Here is a 12,691-nt window from a genome sequence, read left to right as displayed (position 1 = left end):
TTGAAATGAGGGCAAGGCACGTAGTGAAATCATTTCAACTCAGGGCAGACTTGAAGACCATAAGAACTGCCAGGCCACATTGGGATCACCATGGCCCCGGCTGCCATTTTGACTCTGACAGGGGCAATGAGAGAAGTGAGTGTGGACAGGAGGGAGCTGTCAGACCGAGAGTCAGGGAAGCACCTGAAGACTCTTTTAGCAGCCTGTCAAGGACTGTCATCTAGCTGGGCCACTGTAACCGTTCTGCACTTATCAGCATGTTTGCCCCTCCTGTCTTGTAGAGGAAAATGGCGGTGGGTTGACCTCACGGCTTATTAGCCCTGTGAACTCTGGCAAGCTGCTTAAACTCTTAAAAGTCTCAATGTCTGCATTTTGCACATTGGTTTAATGATAACTACCCTCAAAGAATTATTTTAAGCATTAAGAAGAAAAACCAATAAAAGATAGCTCATACTAATATAGCTCTTACAACTTACCATGTATTGAACTATGGATAAACTCATTCCTTCTCACACACATTTATGAGCAGGCTTTTCATGATCTTCATTGTACAAAGGAGCAAAGTGTCCTTATTGTGCTTGGACAGACCTGGGGCACAGAGCTTGGAGCCTGGTGGCTGTTCCCCCAGACTTTCGTGTTGCAAGATCTACTTAAACCATAGGTTTGTGAGGATTGGTGAATAGGCTGTTACTTACTTCCATTTTAGTTGGTTCAGATGTACAGTCATTCAGTCTCCCTGACAATCGGCCAACTTTTGGAGACTGAGACTGAGATGGTTTCATGCTTGTTATCCAAAATGCAGAACAAGAGCCTGACAGTGGTGGTGCAGTGGCTGGAACATTGACTTGGGATGCTGAAGTCCCAGGTTCAAAACCCTGAGGTCACTGTCTTGTGTGCAGGCTCACCAGCTTGAGTGTGGGGTCACCTGCTTAAGTGTGGGATCATCGACATGATCCCATGGTTGCTAGCTTGAGCCCAAAGGTTACTGGTTTGAAGCCCAAGGTCACTGGATTGAGTACAAGGTCACTGGTGTGAGCAAGGGGTCACTGGCTTGGCTGGAGTCCCCCGGTAAGGCACCTATGAAAAACATTCAATGAACAGTTAAAGTGCTGCAACTATGAGTTGATGCTTCTCATCCCTCTCCCTTCCTGTCTCTTTCCCTCTCTTGCTAAAAAGAAAAAGAAAAAGAAAGAAAAAAGAAAATGCAGAAGAATCCTTAAGAATTTTGAGTGGAAAGAGACTCCAACAGAACTTATAATTACGTTCTTTGAGGTCTCCCACTCACAGTTCTAGAATCACGTAACTATTCTTTCTATCTTAAGTTAAGGTCGTTGAGTCTGATAGATGGAATATTATTGTCTTTTCAAAGGTAACTGAAACCATATCCCTGTGGTTGCTTCAGTCTCTCTTTGTTCTCTTAAAAATTTATCTTTTAGCTTCTTTCAGAACAGGATGGGTTGTTGACTCTACCTTTTCAAAGTATGTGGATGAAAGTATATGCATTACAGTAGTAACATTTTCTTTCCGGTGATGGCCTGGTTCTAAAATTACTTGATTTTCTCAGGTCAGAAAGAACTCTGTTTAAATATTGGCAATAAACCTGAGCAAACTATCCTTTAAAAAGGCACAGAGAGGGAAAAGAACTTAATTAGGTTGTCTTCAGCTAAGAGGAAACATTCATCTCCTGATTGGACCCTCAAAAGGCCTGGGTTGGTTGAATCTGGTCATCTGACAGAATAGTAGAGTGGTTTAACTGTATACTTAGATTGGAGTTCTTTGGACTCAGCACTGCCGATGTTTTGAGCTGGACAATTCTTTGCTGTGGAAAGTTGTTTTGTGAATTGTGGGATTATTTAGGAGTATCACTGATCCCTATCCACTAGATCCCTATCCACTAGAGCCCATGGCAGCACCAACATCCCCAGTTGAGACCACCAGAAATATTTCCAGACAATGAAAAATGGCTTTCATGGCATGAACTCTCCCTTGTTGAGAATCAGTGATTTACATTTATATTGGGGGTCAGCAAACTTCTTCTATTTTTTTTAAATAAGGGCCATATTTATTGTAAATGTTTTAAGCTTTTAGAACCATTTGGCTTTTGCCACTATTACTCAGCTCTCATTGTTGTGCTATAGACAATATATAAACAAATGACATGGCTGAGCGCCAATAAAACTTGATGTACCAAGCAGAGGTGGGTGGATTTGGACCATGGGCCGTCAGGTGCTGAGCCCTGATTTAGATCACTGTGAATAACATGGCATAATGTGATGTAATGTGGCGCTTAGTACTGATGGAGAAAGAACATTTCCATTCCAGAACCAAATGAATATCCCTGATGGCGTCACCCAGAGAAACCTGCATGATCTCGCAATGGAGACATGGACAGACACATACACGCGTACATACTGTTGGTCAGGATAAAATTCTGAAATCTTATTATGTATGTATAATTTTTTGTTATCTGAAACTTTTCTTTTTTATTTTAAATTTACCATCTTAACCACTTTTTAAAAATTTTTATTGATTGATTTTAGTGAGAGAGGAAGGAGAGAGAGAGAGAGAGAGAGAAAGAGAGAGAGAGAGGAGAGAGAGAGGAACATTGATTTATTCCTGTATGTGCCTTGACCAGGGATCAAACCAGCAACCTGTGCTTTTCAGGGTAATGCTCTAACCAGTCAAAGTATCCAGCCAGGGCAGTATCCTGACATTCTTCACATCTCAGTATTTACAACAAACCATATTTCCCCAGGTATAAGACGCACACTTTTTTGAAAAATTTGGAGTCTAAAAACTGGGTGCGTCTTATACAGTGGTTGTAGCATTTCAAATGCTGTAGATGTAACTAGAGGACGAGGCAATATATGAAGACAGTGATTTGTCATCAGACACAGATGAGGACAAGCTAATGGGTGGGAGTTTTGACAGTCATGAGGAGTTGTATGAATTTTATGATGAATAAAACTTGAGTTCAATAACTTTATGTAATGCAGTTTTTTTCAAATTTCGAGCCCCAAAATTAAGGTGCATCTTATAGATGAGCAACTTATACATGGGGAAATATGCTAAGTACCTTTAAGGAGTTAGACATTCTTGCGAAAAACAATTTTTAGTGGCTGTGTAATTATCCATTTTATTGCTATATCAAAACTTATTCATTAATCTCTATAATTGGATGTTTTAATTTTTCCCCAGTTTTTCCTATAATGTGCATAATGGTGCAATGAATATGTTTATACATAGAACTCTAATAATTTCTGTAGAACACATTTCTAATAGTAGATTTGCTAATTTAAAGAATACAAGTATTTTGCCTGACCAGGTGGTGGCACAGTGGATAGAGCATTGGACTGGGACACAGAGGACCCAGGTTTGAAACCCCCAGGTTACCAGCTTGAGTGCGGGCTTATCTGGTTTGAGCAAGGCTCACCAGCTTGAACCCAAGGTCGCTGGCTTGAGCAAGGGGTTACTCGGTCTGCTATAGCCCCCAGGTCAAGGCACATATGAGAAAGCAATCAATGAACAACTAAGGTGCTGAAACGAAGAATTGATGCTTCTCATCTCTCTCCCTTCCTGTCTGTCTGTCCCTATCTGTCCCTCACTCTGTCTCTGTCACAAAATAAATAAATAACAATAATATAAATATTTTTAAAGGCTCTTGATCATTTGTATAAATTGGATGTCAGAAATTATCTGCTGGCTTCTGTTCCTATCAGAGAAGGAGACGCTTTGAACTGAATTGCACGCAAGATACTAAGTAAGGCCCCCTGCATGGTGTGTGCTGCACACACTCCCAGGCATCTGTCCACGTGGAGAGTCAAACACCGAATTCTCAGCCTGGGACATATTGTAGCACATTAGAAATTTATGTCCACATCTTTGAAAGTACTCTAGTGTGCAGTCACACATGGAATGGACCCCACACGTTTGGGACAAGCAGTAAAAGCAACACTCTCAGCACCCAAATCACCCAAGTCGACATGTCACAGGTTAGAGTGAGTGTTAAAAAAAAAAAGATATACAACTTGAATAGTGGAGTTATTGACATGAAAGGAAGACCCGGGGGGTCCTGTTTGCCTGCACAGCTCTTGGACTTGTATCCTTTTTAAATGTGCGGAATATTACCATTAGGAAAATATCATTTATGTGGATCTTTGGATTTCCTGTTTTTAATCCGTGCAAGCGTTCTGGCAATCTTCAGCGCGAGCCGAAACCACAGTCGTGCTGTGTAGAAAGCCCAGCTCACGCCGGCCACTCGACCCTTAAGGGAAATTTCTCATAAGCGGCCCTGTCTCACAGCTCATCCTGGCCGGGGCAAGACCACTGACCAGACTGTGGGTTCGGCAGGCCAGGGAAACTGAAATCTCTCACGTCTCAGGATCTGCCCTACACGACCGGGTGGACTCCAGGAAGAGATGTCTGAGCCTCACGACGGTTCCCCGGAGAAAGAGCAGGCGAGGTAGGACTCCGTGGCTGAGGGACGATCTTCTGAGGCTCTCTTGCGATGTTCCTGGCCTGTTTCCCCCGGACGAATGGACAAAGGGGCTGTGGTAGGCGGGTCGTCCAGGACCCTCTAGGCTCCCAGTCTCAGTAAGACATACGCAGATGTGTTTGAAAAACTTAAAATTGCGCCTGACCTGGTGGTGGCACAGTGGATAGAGCATCGGACTGGGCAGCCCAGGACCCAGGTTCAAGACCCCGAGGTCGCCAACTTGAGTGCAGGCTCATCTGGTTTGAGCAAAGCTCACCAGCTTGGACCCAAGGTCGCTGGCTGGAGCAAGGGGCTACTCGGTCTGCTGAAGGCCCACGGTCAAGGAACATATGAGAAAGCAATCAATGAACAACTAAGGGGTCGCAACGAAAAACTGATGATTGATGCTTCTCATCTCTCTCCCTTCCTGTCTGTCTGTCCCTATCTATCCCTCTCTCTGACTCTCTGTCTCTGCAAAAAAAAACAAAACCCTAAAATTGCAATGATGTCAAGGATTCTTTGGACATTTTTATCATTGCCCAAATCATGTACTTTTAAATGTTTCAGGGACAGGTCCTTTGGACGTGACATGAACACAGTCTCTAAAGATCTTTGTCACTGTTAGCTCTCAGTGGTGCTGGCCACGGGAAAAGCAGTCCGGATTCTGAAGAGCCCGGCTGTTTTCCAGGGGAGGAAGGGTGAACACACCCTGGGCATTGTGCCGGGGACGCCCACCCTTACGCCAGGCTCTCTGTTAGGGTTCTGCATTGTTGGCAGCATCTTACAGCACTTGCCCCTTGTCATAACTTGTCACTGAGAAGGTGACATATGATTAAAGCCCTCACTTCCTGCACACGTTTACATACCTGCCATCTTCCTGGTGAGGCGCCTCTGGCTAACCCAGCTGCGATTACAGCCTAGAACGCACACCGGGCTCTCTGTGCACGAATCTTGTCTTAACACCTCGGTACTGACCACTGCTCAACGTGCTATGGCGTCACGTCCTTACCCTGAGTATACCCATTTTCCTGCTGGTCTGGGGAGGGGGGCGGGGGGAGGTTGTGTGTGCGTGTGTGTGTGTGTGTGTGTGTGTTTATTTATTTGCTGCTTGGACCTCATTGCTTAAAACAGTTGACCCACCTTTGAAGGCATTGCCCAGTAGCTAAGCTTTCTTCTTAGATAATTTAGAAGCTTCTGAAAGCTGCCACTATCTACAGTGTTTAGTGAGTGCTTCATGGGCATTTGGTGATTCAATCAAAGAGTCACTGCTCTTTTTTTTTTTTTTTTTTTTTTTACTTTTCTGAAGCTGGAAACAGGGAGGCAGTCAGACAGACACCCACATGCGCCTGACTGGGGTCCACCCGGCACGCCCACCAGGGGGCAATGCTCTGCTTATCCGGGGCGTCGCTCTGTTGCGACCAGAGCCACTCCAGCACCTGGGGCAGAGGCCAAGGAGCCATCCTCAGCGCCCGGGCCATCTTTGCTCCAATGGAGCCTTGGCTGTGGGAGGGGAAGAGAGAGACAGAGAGGAAGGAGAGGGGGAGGGGTGGAGAAGCAGATGGGCGCTTCTCCTGTGTGCCCTGGCGGGGAATCGAACCCGGGACTTCTGCACACCAGGCCGACACTCTACCACTGAGCCAACCGGCCAGGGCCAGTGCTCTTGTCTCTAGAGGAGAAAATAATGATATCTAAGTAACGTCCTTAGGTTTGGATCTACTTTTAAATGGAGAGGTGGTTATGCACTCTAACCTTCCCTGTAAACTCCACCATCGATACCTGCCCGCGATGATTTTATCGCCCAGTGTTTGTGTGAGGTTGATTCTACTGCCTTTCTATCTTACCAATTAAAGAGGTGGAAAGCTATATAGAGCAACAACCCCGTGTCACTTCAGGTGCCCAAACTAGCAAGTAGCCGTGCTGGAATGTGGACCTGGAGCTCCCTGAGTGTCAGACTCACGACCTTTCCTCTGTCTGACGCTGGTCTATAGGATTCCTCAGAGTGCCAGGGCAGGAGGAGGAGCGTGTGTCATTGGAATGCGGCATAACATCTACTTTACATATGTGATGAAGTCCAAAAGGCATAAAAGTATCCTCCAAATGCAGTATTTTTCTGACATTTTTTTGTTGAATCAGTACATAATAGCACCATAAACATTTGTATGGTACTTTCATCTCAGAAACCCATAACACATAAAACATGAATTAATTCACAAGGCAGTTAGCAAATTTTATTTGATAGGAAATTAACTTGCTACTTCAGGGTACTGATGGTTTTTGTGTTATAATTAGTGAGATTGACTATGCTCACATGTATTGTTGTGTCTCTAGAAAGAATTGTGTTTACTAAAAATATATCTCAAGAAATGCAGTTCAGCCCTGGCCAGTTGACTCAGTGGTAGAGTGTTGGCCTGGCATGTGGAAGTCCCTGGTTCAATTCCTGGCCAGGGCACACAGGAGAAATGCTCATCTGCTTCTCCACCCCTCCCCCTCCCCTTCTCTCTCTCTCTCGCTCTCTCTCTCTCTTCTCCTTCCCTCCTGCAGCCATGGCTCAATTAGAGTGAGTTGGCCCTGGGTGTTGAAGATGGCTCCATGGCATCTGCCTCAGGTGCAAAAAAAAAAAAGTGGCTCTGGTTGCAATGGAGCAAGGGCCCCAGATGGGCAGAGCATCGCCCCCTAGTGGGGCTGGCCAGGTGAACCCCGGTCGGGGCAAATTCAGGAGTCTGCTTCTCCTTCTCTCACTTAAAAAAAAAGAAATAGAGTTCAACATTTATTTTATGCCAACTATATAAAACATGTAGGATGAGATTTGGCTATTCAATAAAACATTATTATCGTCTGCTTCTGTGGAAGGCATCTGAGTCGAAAATACCAAGACTCACGCTCCCTTCCACGCAATTCCATGACATCTCATTTTTCTGTAATAACAGCAGCATTCATTGAGAGGCACATGTGTCTTTCCACCTAAATCTGAATTGAAGGCTTGAGAAGAACTCCAGACAGAACCTTCCAGTTCTATGCATCTGAGGAACACTCCCAAAGTGTCTCGTAGAAGCCAGTAACCGGGCTATGCCCTGAATGTTCAAAGCTTATTATCACGGTTCAGGTTGTTAAGGATGTTCTGGTGCGGAAGCGAGGCGAATTTACTTGGGTCAAGTCTAAACGTGGAGGTATATGACTATGGGCTTTTGCACAGCGAACCCCTGGTAGAGGTGGGATTCACACTTGGACCTTGCATGCAGATCCGGTGATCTTCCGGCTTTGATTTTCTTTTTCTGGCCAAGGGGCCTGTCCAGCTAGTTTCCTACATACGAGCAGCTCTTCTGTTTGCTTAAATGTCCTCCGAACCTTGGGACATTATTGACTTTGTCTTTTGAAGGAATCTCACAACCTGAGGTTTGGGGCTTCTGTTTGTAGACTCGCCCTGGGTGCATTAGTCTGCTCGGGCTGCCATGACCAAGTTCCCCAGAGAGAATGGATGAAACAACAGAAATGTATTGTCTCCCGGGTCTGGAGGTGCGGAGTCTGCGATCCAGGTGTCAGCAAGACTGAGGCCTCTCTCCTTGGCTTGTAGTCGGCCATCTCCTCCCTGGGTCCTCACGTGGTCTTCCCTCTGTGTGTCTGTGCCCCAATCTTCTCTTCTTATAAGGACACCAGCCATATTAGGCTAAGAACCACCCCAATGACCTCATTGTAATTTAATTACTTCTTTTCAGACCTCTATCTCCAAATACAGTCATACTCTGAGGTACTGGGTGTCACGACTGCCACACATACATTTTGGGAAACCAGTACTCAGCCCCTACACTGGATGTGCAGGAACAGTGAGCTCAGAACCCAGGGGCAAGGTGATGCCCATAAATACTTTTAATTCAGATTTTACCAGGTGCGTGGAAATTTACACACCTTATTCCATGTGAGTATCAGAACAGCCAAGCCAATTATGTCTTCTGGACTCAATTTCTGGGTCCAATAGCTAAGAAAGGTTAAGTCCTTTCCCAAAGGTCACATCACTGGTCAGTAACACAGGCTGTATCCATAGCACCCTCCAGGCCAGCGGTTTTCAAAGTGTGTGCCAGGGTGCACTGCACTCGTGCACCCTAGAAGATTTCCAGGTGAGCCCTATGGTATTCCAGAGAAATATGTGCCTGTTGGGGATAAAAACACCAACAGAGTTTTTGGAGTATAGATTTTTGGGGGACAGAGGTGTGGGGAATTGGCTGTAAGCTGACAGTCTGCCCAACCCCCCACCTCACTTGCCTGATTAGGTTGCAAAAGGCAGTCAAGCTGTGGTGCTGGATTGTTTACACTACCCCCCATGTTCCCTGGAAAGACTGGAGGCAAGTTTCTTTTATCCTTTGTTCGGTGTCAAGTTAAGATTTGTTAATGGCCTCATTTTGTCCTATAAATAAAGCAAGATGAGGTTTTTGGGTGCACTTTGTTCTTGCCAGCAGCAATCACAGGGCCCTCCCGACCCCGTATTATCTTAATTCCGCACTGTTCCCACTTGGGACCTAGAATTACTACCTGCGCTATTTTGCGGCATGTGCCCAGATATAAAAATAAATATAGTTACTCTATTATACCATTTCATTACAGAAATACTGCTCTTTTTGTTAACACATCATTATTATATTTATTAGTAACACATCATTACATTATTTTTAGATAAATACGCCCAAATAAAATAGATAGATTTCTCAAAAAGAAGCGTGGTATTGAAGAATCCGATTCTGGAAGAGAGCAAAAGGTAAATGTAAATAAAATAGGACTTGAAGGCTGATGGGCAGAATTTAATTTATAGCATTTTCCATCACTTAACACTGAACAATACGATTGGATTAGAAACGCATTCATGGAAGCTTCAAGTGATTTTGGTTTAACATTAACAGAAGAAGAACTGGCAGCTATATTTACTGATCGTGGATTGATGATTAAACATAAGGAATTGTCTCTTGAAGCCTTTTGGATTTCTACAAAAGAAGAATAGGTGGCAATATCTAAAAAAGCTTTGAACATTTTACTACAATTTTCAACATCCTATTTATGTGAATTAGGATTTTCTACCCTCAACACAATTAAGAGTAAAAAGAGAGGAATTCTTCAATGTATTGGCGAGGAAATGAGAGTTTGTCTTTCAAATATCTGCCCAAATATTGAAGAAATTGCTAGGACACATCAGGCTCATGTTTCTCATAAATACAAGAATGAAAAAACACATTCATTCCAGGATTTGCCAAATTTACTAAATCTTACTAAGAATGTATCTATATATATAAAAAGATAACTTTTTTGTAATTTAAAAAATTTTTTTAACCCCTCTTTTTTACAAATTCTAAAAGCATAACTCAAAAAATATAACATAAAAATGTTTTTAAATTTCAGAATAAATTTAATTTTGTCATATTTATTTTGTTTAATTACCATAAAAGCACACTTGGACTTTATATTTTTTTTCTTTAATATTTGACTTAATTATTATAACATTTCTCAGAAATTTATATATAGTGCACCTACAATTATTTGTAGAATTTTAAATGCGCCCCGACTTCAAAAAGTTTGAGAACCACTGCTCTAAGCTCTTGCAGGTTGCAGCCAGAGCTGGATGCAAAAACTGTAGCACACTCAAGGGGGCGCTGTTGCTGAAACACATCACAAAGGTTTTACTCAGAGCCTGACCAGCAGGGTAGAAGCCCCAGTGGTGACGAGAAACAGCTGAGACCAGGGGCACCGTAACTCCCAACGCGGCTTCAGAACTCTGTCATGAAAGGCCACTTAAGCCAGGACCAAGAAGGCTGAAGGGCATTTAAGTACTGCACGTTCTTACATGCCGAAAGCAGCAACTCTCCACCAGCCGGGCTTGAAAGCCAAAGCCCAAGGCCATTGCCTCTCTGAGGGGCAGCCTGTCTCCCAGGAATGTGGCCATGATAAACGAGAAATATGTATAAAGTGTGAGCTCTTGCCCCAAAGGGTGCTGAATAAATGCCGGGTATTATACCATTGTTTATTTGGGCTACCCAAGTGCATTGGACTGAACAAGAGTATTTCTTTCACTGACAACCGCGGTCATTGTGGTGAAAAGATTCATGTTACAACATATGAATGATGCCTCTGTGTACATGCGTGTGTGTGTGTGAGTGTGTGTGTGTGTGTGTGTGTGTGTGTGTTAATATTGGGTGTGCTGGGTAGGGAGATGGAGGTTGCATTTATCCTGGAAAACGAGCTGGAAATTTCAGGAAAGTTTTGGTTACCCACAGTTACCCTCTGACAGCCTTTCCAAAAGTTTCCGACTTAATCATGGAATCTCTAATTAGAAGGGGAGCTCAGGGATCGCCTAATCCTGGTCTCTCCCTAGTTTCAGACGCTTCACTCTAACATTCTGGAGATGTGGTTAACCGACTTCTGCTTGAACACTTCTGCTGATGGGGAACTCACCACCTCTGAAGGGGCATTTGTTCCTTTTGTAGACAGAAAGAAGGTAAGTAATGTTTATAGGACACTCTGGATACTTCAGGCACTGTGCCCAGGGACTGTGGACCAGGGACTCTCCTGTATGCTTTAGATATGGTAAGTCCATTTCATCTTTCCAAACACCCTAGGACAGGGGTTGGGAACCTATGGCTCGCAAGCCAGATGTGGCTCTTTTGATGGCTGCGTCTGGCTCGCAGACAAATCTTTAATAAAAAAATAATATTAAAAATATAAAACCTTCTCATGTATTATACAATCCATTCATTTCCTACCACTCATGTTCATGGTTGCGGGTGGCTGGAGCCAATCACAGCTGTCCTCCGGGACAACACCAAATTGTTATTGGATAATGAGTAATGTACATGGGTAATTGTATGGCTCTCATGGAATTACATTTTAAAATATGTGGCGTTCATGGCTCTCTCAGCCAAAACGTTTCCCGACCCCTGCCCTAGGAGGTAGGTGCACTTATTTCTCCATTTTATGAATGATGAAACTGAGGCTCAGAGAGGTTAAACAATTTGCTTCAGGTCACACAGCTGCAAAGTGGTTCTGAAGACAGACAGTCAGATCCAGAATCCACACTCCTGACTGCTATGTTTGACTTCTTATCATCCTAAATTCAATGACAAGAAAGTCAAATGTCAGTGATTTGAACCTGGCTCTGTCTGACCCCACACCGTCATCATTGCCATTCTTCCAGGCGGCCTACAGTTGTGACAAAGTGCTGTCTACGCCGCCTGAGACTAACTGACCGCCGTGGACCTGTGTACGTGGAACCAGCGCTGCTCCAGGGCCCTCCGGTCACCCTGCAGCCTGGTGAGCAGCGCCCACAGCCCTCCAGTCTAAGTGTGGGCAGGTGTTTGCTGCAGTCGGTCCTTAACTGTCTCTAATTTCTGCCTGCTCTGCTCTTGTCTAGATGTGTCTTTTATGATGTTATGGGTGTCATATTATTTTTTACCATAAATTACATCTTAAAAAGTTTTTTTTTTACATTTTAACTACATATACCATGCGGATTTCAAAATCTGCATTTTATTTGATGATTAAATGGGAAACCTTTGGAATGTTCTAGGTGGATTACGTTGTCTGTGCTCTCTGTCTATTGATGGAGAACAGGCAGCAGAGGAGCCAAAGCGAGCCCAGGAGGTAAGTGTGGCGTGTCTGGCAGAAACCATCATCACAGGGCCTCACCCAGACTGGACTGCGCTAGCCCAGAGGGAATGGGCTTTAATACGGATGCGCTTTGTAGATGCGATCGACAGGGTTGACCGATAGCTTAGAGACTGGCAGGAAGTGGAAAAGAGGGGTCAGCAGTTATGCCGAGATTTTTTTTGCGTTGGACATCTTGGTGGCTGGTGGTGACTTGGGCCAGACAGGGGAGGTCTAGTGGAGAGGTGGGGTTGTGTGTGCGTCTACGGGTCTAGGAGAGAGACGGAAAGAAAGTGAGAGCCAGAGCATGACAAGTGGGTATTTAGGTCCAGTGTGAGAAGTCATCAGAGGGACAGGGGACATCCTGGGAGACGGCTGCGTACACACAGGCACACATTTGGAAATTTTCCACATGTTAACAAATAGATACACTACTTGGATGGTGTGCTCTTAGACAGTAGAGACATCGTGCTACCGAAGACAAGGCAGGTGCCTGTGGCACCACCTGAATGGTGTGCTGATCGGTAGGCCCTGTTTAAACATGTTGCATCTTAACGTAAGAGTTTATTAATTGCATATAATTAATTTATTGTGTCT

Source organism: Saccopteryx leptura, chromosome 5 (genome assembly GCF_036850995.1).
Source record: "Saccopteryx leptura isolate mSacLep1 chromosome 5, mSacLep1_pri_phased_curated, whole genome shotgun sequence".
Lineage (NCBI taxonomy): Eukaryota > Metazoa > Chordata > Mammalia > Chiroptera > Emballonuridae > Saccopteryx > Saccopteryx leptura.
The sequence above is the reverse complement of the archived record's forward strand: the minus strand, read 5'-3'. Positions refer to the sequence as shown.